The sequence below is a fragment of the Lissotriton helveticus genome, chromosome 6, assembly GCF_964261635.1.
Source record: "Lissotriton helveticus chromosome 6, aLisHel1.1, whole genome shotgun sequence".
In the NCBI taxonomy this organism is placed as follows: Eukaryota; Metazoa; Chordata; class Amphibia; order Caudata; family Salamandridae; genus Lissotriton; species Lissotriton helveticus.
Window position 1 is genome coordinate 1,659,134,737 of NC_136067.1, and position 18,905 is coordinate 1,659,153,641.

An 18,905-nucleotide genomic window follows, 5' to 3' on the forward strand; every position below is an offset into this window, starting at 1 on the left:
GGAATCAGATACTGCAGCGGTTCCTTGTTTTGTGCCTTTCAGTGATGCCCAAATGTATGGAACTCAGTGTGAGAAAGCAGATGACGATATTCTTCAAGCCGCTGTGCCTGCGCATCTTCGAATAGATACTACAAATCCAAAAACTCTGTTTAAGGACCAGACGGTGCCGAGAAAAACCCGCTACAACCTGAGGCCGAGAGCTGGCCAAAGGAACTGAACACTTTGAACACTTTTTTCTTACTGATCAGAGACACTTTTTTTTTGGGTGTGATATTCAGTAGTAGATGTACCATCTGTCTCCGTCGCAGGGTCACGGTAGGAGACTCAGACTGTAACCTGGTTTTTTGTTCTTTTAGAAAGTGGCTAGTGCCTCAGGATATACAGAAGTACGTAGCTGAGTGATTGAGGAAGATTGCCGTGAGCGACATTTTTTTTTTATAAAGATGGATGGTACCACAACCATAAGTAGGGAAAATAGGAAGCAGGAAATGAGATTGAAATATTGTAATTCATTGCGTAGTCGATTTGGCGTAACTTTGTGTATTTTCATGTTTTTGTGTATTTTATTAGCTTGCATAGGTTGGATTGTACATGTTCTACACCAGCGAATTGTGGCTAACTCTACAACTTTTTTGCCCTCTCGTCTTTCTGTCTTTTCACATAAAATGCATGCTCTACCCCCTCATGAACAGATAAGGAGAGCTGAATATATGAATAATACGTTTATCCAATTGCTGCACCAACACCAGTTGGCTATTAATATGACTGACTGTTGGGTGTGCGGTCTTATGCCACACAATACAAGAAAGGGGATGCCATATTTGGTTCTTCCCTTCTCATATGAAGGTTCAGCTTGGGCTTACCTCACTATGTTTTCAGCCGCATACCACAACCGACTTAGAAGCCCTGTAAAAACTTCTGGGAATGGATTGGATTTCAGCCACAGCTCTCTGATGAAAGGTATAGTGACGATGGCTAAGATCGTAGAGAAGAGCAAGATTCCGTTAGATGAGAAGAAAGCTTATGAAGGATGGAATGTTACCCACTATGTTTTTAGCCTGGGCGACAAAACAAGAAAGGGTGAGTCTTCTCCTGTATGGACTGTACCCCATCAAGGTAATTTTTGTCTCCAAGTTAACAGTAAGAAAATTGACATCAAGCAGAGTTGTTTGCACATCTACATTTTCTCGTCCCCTGATTTCCCTCCGTTGGTTCCATCTCAAGGAACCTATTTTGTTTGTAAAGATAGAGCTTACACATGGCTCCCTTCCAACTTTTCTGGGACCTGTTATATAGGTTTCCTTCTCCCCCCAACATATACGGCTCCGTCAGACCACCACAAAGTTAGATACAGCCGAGGCATATTTGATGCCAAGGACACGGCAGAACAAGAGGGAGGAGACTTCCTTAAAGGATTCCTTCCCTTTTGGGGCCCGATGGTCAACAGCAGAAACATTAGGCAATTGACGCGTTTGGTTGAGACCACTATTAATGTTACTGCAGGTGCAATAGGTAACATTACAGTAGAGCTTCAGGCTGACCGTCTTATGACGCTGCAAAATCGAATTGCGCTAGGCGTGATCCTAGCAGACCGAGGAGGCGTCTGTAGATTGATCGGCTCTAGCTGCTGCATTTATATTCCAGACGATGTTCCGGGAGTATACAAAGCCATTTCCAAATTGCATACCATGTCCGAGTTGATTCATCAAGACGAAGGGAATTGGTCCTTTATGGGATGGTTTTGGGGAATATTGTCAAATTGGGGATGAAAGATTTTAACGTTTCTTGGAGCAACTTTGGCCATCATATTCTCTTGTTTTCTGTGTGTTCAATGTGGTCCCGCAGTGTGTGGCCTGCTGGCTACTTTATGCGTTCCACGTCCTGCAACTCAGAGGACAGAGAATATTAGGATGATGGTACAGCAGCAGCTTGAAGATTTTATGAACATCGATGCTGATTCCGACTCAGATTAGCATGAGTTGGTTTGTTTTTCCTGAGTAATGGCAAAAGGAGGGTCTGAGGATCTGTAATTACAGATTCGTTCGTGCTCAGCCTCCATCTTGTTGTTGCCGCCATTTTTGTTGCCCTCACTCAGGCAGCGCGGCGAACGCAATGTTTTTGTTGTTTCTGCATTTACGTGTCAGGTGGCTTCTTTTCCCATGTTTACTAACAAGTGTCAGGGTCTGGCTGAGTACACTAATTCCTGTCTGAGCTGATTAATCCCCGTCCGGACTATTTGTTGGTTCGTACCATTCTTTCCTCCATGTTATCTTATCTGCTGTCCCTTGCAACACGTCTCATGCATTCTCCTGTTTCACGACTGTCCTTCTACAACATGCAGCTGTGTTTTCTCTAATCCTAAATTGAATTGTGTGGATTCATTTGTAATTTACTCAAGGGGTCGAGTAACAAATACAACCAGGAAACTTGAGTTGCTTAAGTCTTAAAGTATTGTTTAGAACGTTTGCCCATGTCTTATGCTCTTGTGCGATTGCATTTTACATTGTATTGTACCTTATATAAACCTGTGTGCCACGGAGTTAAGTGGCAGTCTCTTTTTCACCTCGTTTTTTACCAACGACTTCTAAGACAACTGTACTAGCTGCAGCTAATAAATACTATCTTCTACGCCAGACGAAGGGTCCGTGTCTCTGTTTCTGACAAGGCAGGTGAATCCAGGGGAGTTCAGGCGTACCCTGCGCCACCGAGCCTTAGGGCTACGGTTCCCCAGTGGGAAGCGGTTCTTCGCCTGAATGAGACATGTTTGTTGATTATTCAGAAGAATAATTTTGCATACAAAATTCAGATCCGTGAAACATTGTTTTAGCTGTCCAGTTATTATATGGATTATGTAAAGCTAATCCGGACACTACCAAATCTATCTAGTATATTTATGCTGCTATTAAATCTAATTTGAAATAAGCATGATGTTTAGATATAATTAGATTCAAATATTAACCTTGTTCTCTTACTAATCCTGAAGAAACTGGTGTTCTCGTCACAATTCCCACAACATGAGGAATATTTGTTGGTATAATAGGAATCATTTGGTCGAGAGACAATTTATGTCCATGAAGCTAGTAGAAGTCTCACAATCTACAAGTACTGGAACACAGATTGGTTGATCTTAAAACAGTTAGGCTGTCTTTTCAATAATGAACCCAGAGGTTGATGCCATGTTGTTAGCTTGAGGCAAGTGTTTTTAGAAAGTACAATTGTCTGCTTCTTGGATGAAAGTTCAGATTTTCAAAACCTCTTTTTGATCTTCTTGGGCACTTTCCAATTAGGTGACCTTTCAAGCCACCATACAGGCACAATCCCGTCTTTCTTCTGCATTCTTTTTCATGTTCAGGCAAAGGGTGTCTTGATAATTCCAGTTGCATCGGTGGATAAGCATTTCCAATCTCTCTTGTCTTGGGGATAGAGTGGTTAAATATGGCTGGGAAAAAGTTCAAATGGAGGGTCTTAAAGTTGCTAAATGTTTCTTCTTTTCTAACTTTCTCTCTTCAATTCAACTTTTAATTCGAATTACTAAGAATCTCAAATGCTGAAGGGTTCGTGGTACTGCTACTCAGCCTAATTCATTTTTAAATCCTTCCTTTAGTCGTATTCTAAAAAAAAGGGTAGAACATGAAGAATCAATCCAATCGTTTTCTCATGCTAAGGCTTTAAATTGGATTATATAAGTCTTAGTGCCTCTTTAACCCATTACTTAACACTACCTGTCTGTTCAATTCACTCTTGCAGATTCCAGCATTCTCTTTGGGACGGTTTTTGCGTCTTTGTCTTCGTCCATCATTCAGATTTGTGCGTTTTTCCCTCTATTGTGCTCGGTAAGTATCTGATTGGGAAAATAAATGCCGGTCCCCGAAAATAAGTGCAGATGCCTCCCACAGCAACTACCTTCTCAAATTAAGCACTGTTGATGACAAAGTCACTGTAACTCAATATATTACAAATATATGAGACTGAAAGCTAAAACCTTTTTGGTTTGCTATCTGCTAAGTCCACCAAAGGAGAAGTACATAGTGCCCTGCTATAGATCTGCTAAGAATTTGCTCAAGGAAGCATTGTCTCTAGTGATGGATTAAACCTGTGTAGTTCAGTTATTACCTTTCTGGGAGAGCTCTTGTACTTGATCATTGCTAAAAGTCCCATCAGAATTCCTTCAGCATTGCAATGTGCCAAATGCATATCTTGAAGCTTCTAACAGATGTCTGCTACTTCCCTTTTCCACCTCTGAACACAAAGATGAGGACACGAGTAGCAGGGTCGATGAAAAACACACTGAAGAAAACGTAAGTGTCTTTGAAGGAATAAATCTGTATAAGCAACAAACCTCCAAGGAGAAGCAGGAGGCGAGAAGACAGATGAGAATATTCAGTTACACTGGAAGTGAACTGGAGTGAGCAACAATCAAGAGAGTGACATTTCATGACAACACGCTCACTGTTCAGTCTCCTTTTATATGCTAGGATGGGAAATTGGTAAAAACAGAGAGCAGAATTTCACCATTTTGGTTAGGCAATTTAATATGCTTTGTATGTAAGAGAAGGTTATTTTCCCTAAGTAATTTCAGATTTCTTTGTAACCAAAGAATAGAAAGTTCGAGTAGGCAAAAGTAATCCTAACGTTTTCCCTCTCATCACCCCCCACAACTGAACATCCATAAATGCGAGTGTGGAACAAGGAAAAGTTACCCATAAGGCAGCATGGCTCACTTTTTCCCTCCTCTGCAAAAGACACCAGCACTGGAAGGTGATTGCAAAGTCTCCAGCACAGAACAAGCAACCCTACTAGGCTCACAAACACACTAGGAGACTGAGTGATCCCGAGCAACACCATAAGGCTATAAATAAATCTTTGGGGGATAACACACAAAATTATGACTTTTAGCACAGATTCCCTATTTTGTCACGGTTGGATGGACAACTTTTGAGATACCACCATGAGATGTCAATGCTATATTTGAGTGGAATAAAGAGATTGAGGGTGAAACCATATACAAGGATGAATAAAGTGTGTCTGCTGATGCAGACATTGCTGAAAACATCTATTCTGTCTGAGCGGGAGAACAGCAGAATGCAAATGGATAACGCCCAGATCTTATGTACCCACACACACAAATTAACTCTCGTGCTTTGGGAGCAAGTGTCACCTTTAACATTACTCTTTGTGGTGAATAAAGGTGCAAATACAAAAATGTGAAGAAAAATATACAGACTTGCAGATTGGCATCAACCATTATCACTAGGCACGCTGAAGGAGGAATTCATAGGTTTGGTTACTCATTTTAAACATGGATTGGTTGATTGGTCACTAAAGGGCTTGGAGAACAAACTTACACAGTACTTTGGGGCAATGAAACAGAAATTGAAAGAGTAAATGGGTAATCTTTTTACTGAAAATAATTGAAAGAGTGTGCACATCAGGTAAAGGAGCTTTGTTGTGTTAGCACCAACATGGAACTTTCCCAAGGCCTTGCCTGGGATCCCTAGACCATATATATTAACTAATAGACGAGGCATTCAGGCATAAAGGGTTACTGGTTGTTGCTGCCTTCGTTACGGTATAGGTGGAATATTTGAAAAAACTGAGCTGTACGGGTTGGTGATTCATCCTCTATGGTAATACGGTGCAGAGGGAAAATGACGGTGTTCCCATCAATTGTTTAGTTGCAGAATGACACACTGAGAAATTCATATATTCAGACATTCACATTGAAAGAGAGTATGAGAGGATGTGTACTTGGTACAGACAAACCCTTCCCAACTCAGGCAGAGGGTGTGGAATGTATGGATTCCTGAGTTTGTCATGAAAGGCACTGCATATCAGACTATTAATGTTTTGCTTGTGGTGGAGAAATGATATTCAGAGCATTGCAAAAGAAAATAAACAGGTGCGATTGGAAGCATATTGACAAGACCATATGCAAAATGGGCAAAGAAGTGACAAGATCTGAATTACAAATAAATTTAGAAGACTGGGAATCCCGTTTGACCTCTTCCACCCTCCACTACTGGAGAACAATAAATATATGGGAATTCTCCCACAACAGGCCCAACAAACATACTCCAAGGGGTTCAATAGGGTATGCAGAGGGGTTAGTGGAGATGGATATATAGGAAGAGGAGTGGATCTTTTTGCATGACGGTCCATTTGGTGATTTAGGGTTTTCTGTAATTTCAAACACTGGGCAGTCTGAGACTCCTAATTAGAGTCCGAGTGACACTTGACAGAGATGCATGTAATTTGAAACAAAAAAAATCGACTGGCAGATAATGCAGTGCAAATATTAAGTTTACAGTAATTTCAAAGTTGCAAAGTGGTCCTCATCATGTACCACACCTTTATACTGCGGTTTTTTTTTTAAGCTAAAGTAATTTGCATGCTGGAGTTTTAAGACCATATTTCTAATGGAACAATCACATCTGTAGGTCTTAGAATTTAAAGTGATGTTAATTAAAATGCTATAACTGGCTGAAGGTTTCACACACTATGCAGCTACTTTGACAGCATGTAGTTCAAGGAAATAGCAAGATTAGTAATCAGGTTAAACCTGTTAGAGTTTCATGAAGAACTTTTACTTCAAAATATGAGTTACCTATAGTATGACCCAGTTCTATCTCAGGACTTATAAAAACAAGTGTTATCCCTGGTTAAACATGGGGGTTATTTACTTTTCCAAGCCTTGCGCCCGCCGACAGAAGCTGAGGGACAAATTTATCAAACTTGCATTGCCCTTGCACCACACAATGGGGCCCAAGAGCAAAGCACTCTTACATTTGATTCATCAAGCCGCGCAAGGCCACCTTGCCAGACCTTTCATGGCTTGATAAATCTAAGTAACGCAATGCATCGCAAATTGCTGTGCTGCATTACTCTGCCCATGGGAGGCGTTCCATGGAAGGAATGTAGATGTTCCCATACATCCACCCATGGATTTTGGCACATTCCCAGATTTACCATTACTGGCAAACTTGGGAATGCACCAAAATTCTTCGCCTCCCTACGTGAGGTGTGAAGGGGAAGAATAGAATATCATTATTTCTCCTATTTACTTCCTCTTTCTATTTTATCAACATTCCACAACACACATAAAAAGAGGAAAATGCCTCGGAGGATTGTTTTTGTGCAGGAAGGTGCCCCTTCCTGCCCAAAAACAATCCTGCCAACAACACAGGCCCCGTTGCGCCATGGTACAAGGGTGCCTGCGATGGTGCTAGGCAGCCACTGTGTGCCAGCACAGGAAAAAGACAGGCATGCGTAGTATAATGTTAGATGCGGCAAATATTGCCCTTTCCCTATTGCGCAGCACAACAAGTTGACTTGCTGCACTCTGCAGTTTGTTTTTTAACAAAATGTCCCTGAGTTTGTATATATCAGACCCTTCTGGGTGGAATACCACTTCTGAAAAACATCATCAGGCGCACTTCGTTGCATTAACCAGCCTTGAACCATACATCAGGCTTATTGCCGATTCAGGCGGCCATCCAGGTTGAGAGCCCGGTGAAATCAGTTCTTCCTAGTGACTTTCTGCTTTTTTGGGGATATTTTTCCAGTATATCCAAGTGATATTTCACTTCTGGGATACAGCATTCTGTTCTGGATGAAACGTTCCCTTCAAAGTACTTCTAACGCTTTGACCACTTGGTCCCTGACTTCCTGATCTAAATGAATACCCCTTCTTTCTAGGTCACAGGTCACTCCCATCCCCTTCACAGACCGACACTATGGCTTGCTTCTTGCTAATGCAGGAGACCCCTTCCTTTGCCCTAGAGGTCCCAGCAAGGAACAGCGTCCTGGCTGCAGACAGCTAATAACAGTGGGATGGAAAATTCCTGCAAGTATTGGATGCTGCACTGGGAGACAGAAGTCATCCTAACCTTGTCTGAGTGTTATTCCCTGCCATATTTCTAATGGAACAATCACATCTGTAGGTCTTAGAATTTAAAGTGATGTTAATTAAAATGCTATAACTGGCTGAAGGTTTCACACACTATGCAGCTACTTTGACAGCATGTAGTTCAAGGAAATAGCAAGATTAGTAATCAGGTTAAACCTGTTAGAGTTTCATGAAGAACTTTTACTTCAAAATATGAGTTACCTATAGTATGACCCAGTTCTATCTCAGGACTTATAAAAACAAGTGTTATCCCTGGTTAAACATGGGGGTTATTTACTTTTCCAAGCCTTGCGCCCGCCGACAGAAGCTGAGGGACAAATTTATCAAACTTGCATTGCCCTTGCACCACACAATGGGGCCCAAGAGCAAAGCACTCTTACATTTGATTCATCAAGCCGCGCAAGGCCACCTTGCCAGACCTTTCATGGCTTGATAAATCTAAGTAACGCAATGCATCGCAAATTGCTGTGCTGCATTACTCTGCCCATGGGAGGCGTTCCATGGAAGGAATGTAGATGTTCCCATACATCCACCCATGGATTTTGGCACATTCCCAGATTTACCATTACTGGCAAACTTGGGAATGCACCAAAATTCTTCGCCTCCCTACGTGAGGTGTGAAGGGGAAGAATAGAATATCATTATTTCTCCTATTTACTTCCTCTTTCTATTTTATCAACATTCCACAGCACACATAAAAAGAGGAAAATGCCTCGGAGGATTGTTTTTGTGCAGGAAGGTGCCCCTTCCTGCCCAAAAACAATCCTGCCAACAACACAGGCCCCGTTGCGCCATGGTACAAGGGTGCCTGCGATGGTGCTAGGCAGCCACTGTGTGCCAGCACAGGAAAAAGACAGGCATGCGTAGTATAATGTTAGATGCGGCAAATATTGCCCTTTCCCTATTGCGCAGCACAACAAGTTGACTTGCTGCACTCTGCAGTTTGTTTTTTAACAAAATGTCCCTGAGTTTGTATATATCAGACCCTTCTGGGTGGAATACCACTTCTGAAAAACATCATCAGGCGCACTTCGTTGCATTAACCAGCCTTGAACCATACATCAGGCTTATTGCCGATTCAGGCGGCCATCCAGGTTGAGAGCCCGGTGAAATCAGTTCTTCCTAGTGACTTTCTGCTTTTTTGGGGATATTTTTCCAGTATATCCAAGTGATATTTCACTTCTGGGATACAGCATTCTGTTCTGGATGAAACGTTCCCTTCAAAGTACTTCTAACGCTTTGACCACTTGGTCCCTGACTTCCTGATCTAAATGAATACCCCTTCTTTCTAGGTCACAGGTCACTCCCATCCCCTTCACAGACCGACACTATGGCTTGCTTCTTGCTAATGCAGGAGACCCCTCCCTTTGCCCTAGAGGTCCCAGCAAGGAACAGCGTCCTGGCTGCAGACAGCTAATAACAGTGGGATGGAAAATTCCTGCAAGTATTGGATGCTGCACTGGGAGACAGAAGTCATCCTAACCTTGTCTGAGTGTTATTCCCTGCCGAGAACCACCACCAAGTTTTTGGTTCATGACATGATACTCTTGCACAAGGGCTGACCAAACTGCAGGGAATATTTTGGTTCAGTTTACTTGCAGATCTATAATTTATTTGTACATTGAGTTAAGTAAATTTATCTACAGTCAGCCGCAGAGTGAAACCGTGATAAGAGGTCAAGAAGTCATCCCCAGCAGCTTTCTACCCTGCCATGGCGTGTGATGTATACACCCATCAACCTGTCTCCCTGCTCCTGTCTGGGGACAGATTTGTCTGTCACTGATATGCTTTACTGTTGGGGGGGATTTGTGGTGTGTGGGCAGCTGAGAGGGGGAATAGAACTGCAGCTACAAAACTAAGACATCTAAACTCGACAATATATATTCCACAATAAAAGAGTTCATTATTAAAAAGCTAACTCTGCAAAGCGCAGATTTACAGATTATTTTCAGCAAAATGTACATTTATTGTGTCAATAAACGCTATCGGGTGCTTAAAAGGCGTGTGGTTTAGCAATAGCTTCTATTATATAATAGACTACACTGCACCCGATTGTCTCTTTCTCCCCAAAAATCCATCCAAAACCCATCCGTTGAAATTCCAGGGCCCTGGTATTTCGTACACAGCTAATTGAGGCACAGCAGCGCTGCTGATAAAGGTGTCATTACAGGTAATATGGCCTCTAATTAGAGCCAGGTGGGCGCGTCATTGTAATCTCGGCCATATCTGAACGGCAGCTTACATGTTGACACGAGGTGGCGAGCATCAAACGGACCTGAAATGTTAGGCCGGCCTCGAAGGGAAGCGATCTATCAAAAGCTGTCACCTTGAAAGGCTCGAATAATGCAAAACTAACACTTGGGATTAAAGCACTCGCTGCGGTGGACGGGCCCAGCCTCCACTCTGATAGTTCGCCCACCTCATTTGTTCTAATTCTTTGTGGGCACATCTCAAACGGTGTAATTACAGAGCGTCGGGTATTCCTCGCGCCCCCTTCCGGCCTTTGATATGACGTGGTGTGTCAAAGCTCCTCAAACGAGGAGATGGCGCTCGTTCGCAGCTGGTTCGGGGGGCGGGGTGCGGTCGAGCGGGGTCGGGGGGCGTGGGGGGTGGTGGGTGGTTTGTAGGCAAAAGAGTGCGGAAACAAAGCAATCCACGCTTGCTCACATTCTTGTTGCAACATAACTTTCACAAATGTTTGAGGACTGGGAAGTTAGCTCCTACCAAAAGTATGTGGAAAGCTGGTTAACTTGAAATGTAGTTCATCTATTTTTAGCCGCATAGTCTATCACACAGCAGCATATTCCCTAATAAATGCAATACGACATTTGTACTGCTAGACAACGGTTAAAGCAATTCCTGCCCCAGTAGTCTGCCTAAGCGTTTGTTAAAAGTGTTTTTTTTGCAAAATGCACTGCCACTTGTAATAAACCAGCACACAGTCTTTGCATTCGTGTTCTAAAAACAGTAGTAACGTGCCCCTGATGTGCACTATTGTAATGAGGTGGTTTGGTTAAATGTGGGCTGCGTTTATGGTTTCTTGGATTATATACGACATTTTGGTACTGAAATATACTATTAGCATTTCTGTGATTGAATGCCTTCTGCATTAGGGTGTACTGAAATCGGGGCACCAGGTGACTAGCACTATTCGATTGTTACAAAACGTTTGAATTGTAGCTGTAGTAAAACCTAGACTGTGTGTGTAATCCTTCGAAGAGCATTTCAGGTCAGGTTCTGAAAGGAGGGACGCGCCCAGTGGCGGTCCCTAATTAAAGGGAGCGCTGTGTGTTTATCCAACAGGTGTCTATGCCACGCACATCTTTACCGCTGCATTCCTTTCCCGTTTGTCTGGCACTTCACCTGTGCATGTTACGATGGTTAAAACACAATTTTTCAGGCACCCTATGCTAATCTTATTTACTCGAACCAACACAAATGATTAACAATTGTAATTAGCTAATAACAGCTATCTACAGACAGATGCATACAGCTCTAGTTAACATTTAAAAACATACATTGTAAGTTTAACTTTTGAATGATCTCCCTAACTAAGCCGATATGCCATAGTCCTATTAGTATACATGTGCTTTGATGCGCTCAATAGTTTGTACCCACCACTGACCTCCCTTCCCCTGTACGAGTGTCAGATAGCCAAAAGGCAATTATCTGGTTTACTAAAAAAAACAGGCATCTACGTGAAAATCGCAAGTATTTCTCAGAGATGAATCTCTGAAATTTAAAATTGCAGACTTAAAATCTCTCACATCAATCAATGGAAAAAAATAAAAAAGTTAATACGTTTTTACTTTGTAATAACACATTCAAACAATTACCCAACACACATGCAGACCAAATATGCACATTCCATGGAAACAGACCAACAGCCCTACAGGCAAAGAGATCAAAAGTTACACAGTCATCTGTACACAGACACCGATAATGCACACAGTCCTCAATCAACCATGCTACCATACATACTGACACCCATACTAATATAAAGGCCCAGGACAACATATCTAGAGGCACCTATGCACAAATAACAATGAACATTGTTTGCATGTATGTATGTATGCAGTATTTGTATAGTGCAAACCTAGTCAAAACAGCAGTGGAGCACCACACAGGGTCAAAGGCTAGCGTACATTGAACAAGGGAATAGGAGATAACCTAGTTAATGGATTGTTAATGCATTGTGATGTAGAGCTCTTGAAAGAAGAGTGCTTTCCACTCTTTCCTAGAATTGAAAATCAACTGATTTACAGGCTCCATTACAGGTGGACGAGCTTCTGAAAGCTCGAGGCAGGCTCTTGCCAGAATCTTGGCTCTGGCTCAACAAAATGTCATGCCATGCTCAGCCTGCTCCATCTTTACTGTCCAAAAAGAATGCCAGATCCAACCAGTCCTTGTTTAGTCCCCTGCCCTCCCTCCTTCCACGGTTTTTCCTTTGGTCCCTTGAGTTCCTTCCCTCCCACTGTCCAGGCCTTTCCTTCCACCAGTGCTCTGTTAGGCACCATTTCCTGTCCCAAGCTCTACCCTTCTCTGACCCAACTAGAAAAGCCCACACTCTTTCCAAAACTTGCAAGAGTTTGGGATCTGGCAGCGATCTTAGGTGCGGTTGTATATAAACCACGCCCCTTCTGTTGCAGGCCGCTTGGCTCCTGACACTCAGAGAGAGGGAGAAAGAGAGAGAGAGAGAGAGAGAGCAGCGCCATCCTGCCCAGTAGTCCTGCATCATGAAAAAGAAAACAACGCTGCAAGCAATCCTGCCAGCAACCTGAACTTACCTGTTTCAAGCATCTGGTTTTCATCCTGATATCATTCTGTTTTCTCTGTGGTGACCTAAAGAAAGAAAAGGACACTATTATTGGTCAAGTGCACAGTAAGACTTAGTACTGTGTGCGGACTTGCCAACAAGCAGCCTCTGCAAGCAAAAGGTTAGTGATAAAGCGAAAACAAGAGTAATTGTTGAAGAGATTTGACAAATCTTTCCACAATTGCTTAAATCAACATTTAAGAGAAATGGTTGCATTAAGAAATACAGAAACTAAGAGGAACCCTGAGAATCAATGTGTTCTAAAATTTGAAGGTTGCATATATTTTGGCACACTAATACAACTAAGAACCTCACAAATGAAACCCCGCCCAAGATCCAGAAACACTACCGTGACTCATCGGTCCTTCAGCAGTTAAAAGCTCATCTCTCTCTCTCTCTCTCTCTCTCACTCTGTCTCTCCTCTCTCTCTCCCCCCCCCCAACCCCATTTCCCTCGGAGGCTATTTCCAGCACATAGTGCAGATGATCTGTGTGTAAAGTGACCAGTCTTCAGTGGGATCAGTGCTTCTTGATTCACTCCTGCAGCCTCCTTGGATATTCAGGTTAGTGGATCTGCCTTTGACAGAAAGCCAAGCCCAAAAACCAAAGTCTGCCTGAGTGAAGATAGGAGCAGAGGATAGCCTTCAGACCGAGGATTTAGCCAAGGCATTGATGCAAAAAAAACCCTACCATCTCAGATCTTTCCATGTTCCAATCTGAAGTGCTGACCCTAAGTCAAGAGAATCAGGTACTTAAAACTGAATTTTAAAGCTACATGCCCAGAACCGTGTCTTGGGGGAATGAGCCCAGGCCAGACGAAAGACATACCCTCAGATACTCCAACCTGAGTGTTTCAATGTGCTTACAAGGGTGCATGGAGCTTCCTCTAGCGAACCAAACCCAGTATCCTCTGCAATGAATCTAACTGTTGTAACACCTACGCCAGTTCCACTGTCCACTCACAAATACTTTTCAGGTGATAGTGTGAAATATGGTGTGTTTATAAATATATGTCAATGTCAGCTGCACTTTCCCTGGAAACTTACTGCTTTGTCCCAGGAGTAGAGGTTCTTTCAGGATGTTTTTGAGAAGCAAAATACCACAGCACTAGCACCTCACAGGAGGCTTGATTGCTGCTTTGATCTCGAACCTGGTGCAACCCTACCATTTAGTCAAGTGCATGCACTCTCCAAAAGCAAGAACCACCATCTCTTGGCTTACCAGGATGAGCTTCTATCTTGTGGCTTCATTTGACATTTGACTTCTCTGGTGGCTTTCTCACTCGTATTCGTTCTGAGAAAGAAGCACACATTAAGGGCTTGTACTGATTATTGAGCTTTTAATAAAGCCACCACAGAAAATCTCATTCCTCTGAATTTAATTCTAGCCCTATTAGATCAAGTAAGACAATCCACCATCTACACAAAACTAGATCTTCGTGGAACATATCATCCCATCCGTGTGTGGGAAGGGAATAAGTGGAAGACCACCTTCTGCACTAAATATGGCCTGTATGAGTATTGTGTGATGCCCTTATGGCTTTGCAACACTCATGCAGTGTTCCGATACTTCATCAATGAAGTTCTGGAGAATTACTTGGATGTTTGCATTATAATTTTTGTAGACGATATTATAATTTACTCATTAAACATCCAGGATCATGTGAGGGATGGAAGAGCGGTCTTACAGAAGTTGTGAGACAACCATCTCTAAGCTAATTTGGAAAAGTGCATGTTCCAAACTTCTCACTCAGACTTTCCTGGGCTTCATAATCTCACCCGCTGGAATCCAGATGGAGAACAAGGTTGAAGCCATCCTGAATTGGCCAACCCCTACAAGTACCAAAGAAATACAAAATCTACTAGTCTTTGCAAATTTTTGGGAGAAGTTTTTCATCCACTTCTCTGATGTCGTCACCCCAATCACTTGTCTGCTGGAAAAAAGGGACCCCTTTTAAGTGGTCAAAATAAGAAGACAAATCTTTCACTTGCTGAAAGAGAGGTTCACTTCAGCACACATTCTCAAACACTCCGATCCAATAGAACACTATTTTGCAGAGTCAGACGCCTCTCAGTTTGCTGTCAGGGGTGCTTTCTCAGAGAGACAAATGCACATGATATATGCACCCTACAGCGTATTGTTCTAAGAAACTGTTACCAGTGTAACACAATTACATGGATGCTGAGCAGGAGCTCTTGGCCATGAAGATGGCCTTTCAGGAATAAAGGCAGTATTTACTAGGAGCTCAGCATACAGTGACAATTTATCCAGATCGTAACAATTTACAGTTTTTTCAATTCGCTAAAGCTTTGACTCCTCGTCAAATGGGTTATCTACTCTTCTTTAGTGAATATGATTTTGTGATCACTTATCGACCAAGAACAAAGCAGACTAATGTGGATGTCTTGTTATGTATACACACTTCAGATAAGTTAAACCACTCTATTGGAGAACCACATAATATCCTATCCCCAGAGAGAGCATTTGGAGCTGATTCAGTTTCTGATTTCTTGGGAGAATTACTACAACAGTACGACAAATTGGACCCTAGAGACTGGTTGAAAAGACCTGGCCATAACATCCAGCATGGTTGTTACTATCTTAGTATCTTACTATACATATCCTCCACAGTGTTCAAAAAGGTGGTTCTACATTGGTGTCACTCCACAGCATTAGTCAGACAGCTGGGAGAGGTAAAGGATTGAAAATAGCTTGCGTTGGTTCTGGTGGAAGGAGTATTCCAAAGACGTCACATACTTTTGTCAATTAATGTCCCACTTGTGCTCAAAGAAAAACAAGTCCAACCAAACCTACTGGTTTGTTACACCTCAGGCTCATTCCTCTAGCACCTTGGCATACCATGAGTACCAACGTTATCACAGATATGCCAGTCATGAAATACTACACTACTGTTCGAGTGGTGGTTGACTAGTTGACAAAATAGGCTCATTTTTTGCCTTTAAAGAAGATGCCTTCTGCCTGTTTATTTTAATATTTTATTTTATTTTTGTCTTTATAGAGCGCAAACTTAACCCGTTAGGGTATCAGAGCGCTTTACCGGAATCATAGGATTGTACAAAAACACTTAGAATCACAAGAGTAAAAAATCAATTAGGAGGTGACGGGTGCAAAATACATAAGAGATAGGACACGTATTTACAGATTACATTTACAATTACTCAACACAAGACCACAGGTTTCTTGGTGGGGTGACTAGGTAATCCGAAGGGAGGCAATAGCCAGAAGTATATCAGGGTCATGGTGGTGGTTGAAGGCAACATTTAATAGAGGAATTTACCCATAAGGAAGGTTTTGGTTTCCTATTTGAAACAAGACAGAGAAGGGATTCTTCTGATGGCGGGTGGGAGAGAGTTCCATATTGTAGGAGCGGCCCCAGAGAAAGCACGATTGTAAAATAAAAATTCCGAAAGCAAGCAGGTTGCAGCAGGAGGTCTCTGACAGACCGGGAGTTTTTGATTCCTCCAGAAATCACAAGTTTCAGTGCAAGATATGCAGGGGAGTTTGAGTATAAAGCCTTGTGTGTAATACAAGCTAGCTTAAGCTGGATTCTTGCGTCAAGATGAAGCCAGTTCAGAGCTTTAAGGTGTGGGGAAATGTGGTCGAATTTCCTTGTGCCGGTAAGTAGCCCGGTGGCCACATTGAGGCAGGCTTTTAAAGGTGCCAGGGAGATCTTGGGGAAACCTGAGAGGGTAGAACAGCCATACTCCAGTCTAGAGATGACTAGTGCTTTGACTGCCATTTTAAGGTTGGGAGCATCGAGGAATGGTTTAAGGGGCATATTACCAAGCAATAGCGATAATTATCGATATTGCTTGGTTAGAGACAACAATTTACCGCTGAGCTGCGGAATTTTTATCGCAAATAAACCTTGGTATTACCAAGGTTTATCGCAAATGCGATAAAAATCGGCCGCAATGCAAGACCAGATAAAATGCGGACTTTTGAAGATATCCCCTTTTTTGCCAGACCAGACTTTTGCCACGTTACCGTGGAGAGACGATGGAGATTGAGACAGCTTATTAAGCCATTTCAGCTTTTAGGTTCTGAGGCTTATTTGCTTTTTCCAGCTAGATTGAAAGTAATTGCAAGAGGGAAAACAATGATGCTCTGGTCTGAAATACAAGCCCAGGAGTTTTTGGACTACCTGAAAGCACAGAAGGGAGGATAAAAGTACAATACTGGAATATGTAACTTTGAAGTGATAAGTATTTGAAGGCTGGGCATGGACTAATGTATAAACTGTATTAAGAAATATAATAATACATGATAGGATTTGGTTTATTGGGTTGGTGGACAGGGAGCACATGGAACTTAGTAGGGGAACTTAGTGGGGGTTAAGGAAGGAGGGAGGCGGGAGGTTGCGACCTACACACACTGAAGTAGCCACACATAGGTCTGGTGACCTATTTGCCTTTAGAGGGGGGAGGGGGAGGGAATGATGGGGAACTGGGTGGATAGGGGGGATAGGGAACACAGGGGGGGTGGGGGGGGGAGAAACGGAGAGAAGTAGTGAGTATAACAGTTTGATTCAGCACAAAAACAGACAGAGCAAAGTAATTCTGAAGCAGGAGACATATTATATGCCTAAGAAGTGTGTGTATGTACAAATGTTATTCGCAATACAGGACAAGAGGATAAGCACAGGCGTAAGTCTAGGTGTAAGATGATCTAAAAGGGGATTAGGAATGTGGCTAGGAAATAAGAAAAGTTGTAATGAGCTGTAGAAATGCGAGTATCAATGTGTGTGGGTTAAATGAGTCCAACAAGAGAAATAAAGTGGCAGCATTGTTGGGTGCGCTGCACTTGGACTTAGTATGTCTACAAGAGACCCATGTGGAGGCGGCACAAGGATACCTTCTAGGGCAATTAGGATTCGCTGTTTTAGCTAACTCGAAACAAGGTGCAAGGAATAGAGGGGTGGCGATCCTAGGGAAAAGTAGGGAGGTGGTAGTAAATAAAAAACAGGAGGATGAGTGGGGGCGTTGGGTCATGTTGGATTTGACATTTAGGGGGGAGAAGTTCACCTTGGTAACAGTGTATGGGTCAACACAAGATGATCCTGAGACATTTCAGTATCTATATGCAGAGCTGGCGAACTGGCCCGAGCCGATAGTGTTATGTGGAGATCTGAACATACATGACTTTAGAAATCCTTTGTTGAAGTCAGGGATCCCCTTCTCAGGGAGGAAAAAAAGAACCTATAGGGTATTATGCGATCTGGTTAGTAATAACTCCTTGTTTGATCCTTGGTTAGAGTTATATCCAGCCGTAGATGGCAGCACATTTTATTCTGCCCCACACAGAGTGATGGTCAGGTTGGACTATTTTTTAATTTCTGGGTCCCTCATAAATAAGATTGCGATAGAAAAACATCCCCGCTTAATCTCAGATCATAGCCCGCTGGTATTAACTATCAAAATAGGTCAAGATAGGAGGGAAATTAGGGAGTGGACATTTGAAAGGGCTTTATTGCAGGAGGAGGGGTATAAAGAGCGTATGAGATCCTGGATTAGAAATTACTGGGATATTAATAGGGGTACAGCTAGTCTGGGGATTGTTTGGGACGCCTTTAAGGCTGGGATAAGAGGGGAGACGCTGAGCTATGTGTTAGCTACAAGGGCAAAGGAAAAAAGTATGATGATGGATTTGAATAGGAAACTACTGGAGGCGGAGAGGGGACTGGGAGAAGCGATTCAACAACGGCAGCCTCTTGAGTCATGTTTATTGAGAATTGTGTCACTTAAGGCAGATGCTACTGAATATTTATCAAGGAAGGTGGTGGGGAAATATCTGGCTAAAAAAGAGGGGATATATGAATTCAGCGAAAAAGTTGGGCATTTGTTGGCAGCACGTACTAGGCAGCGAGCGGCTGCAGCAGATATTTTGGAGATGACAGATCAGCATGGAAATAGAATAGTAGGGGCTGAAGGGATTCGGGAAATTTTTAGACAGTTCTATGCATCCCTATATAAAGAAAATACGGAGGGAGATTCTCAGGAAGTAGAGAGTTATCTGAGGGGTGTGGGTACAGTAGGTATCTCTCCAGAAAGTAAGGAAGAGCTGGAGGAGCCATTTAAGAAAGAGGAGTTTATAGAGGCACTCAAACTTCTTCCTTCTGGTAAAGCCGCGGGCCCTGACCAGTTACCTGTGGAGTTTTATAAAG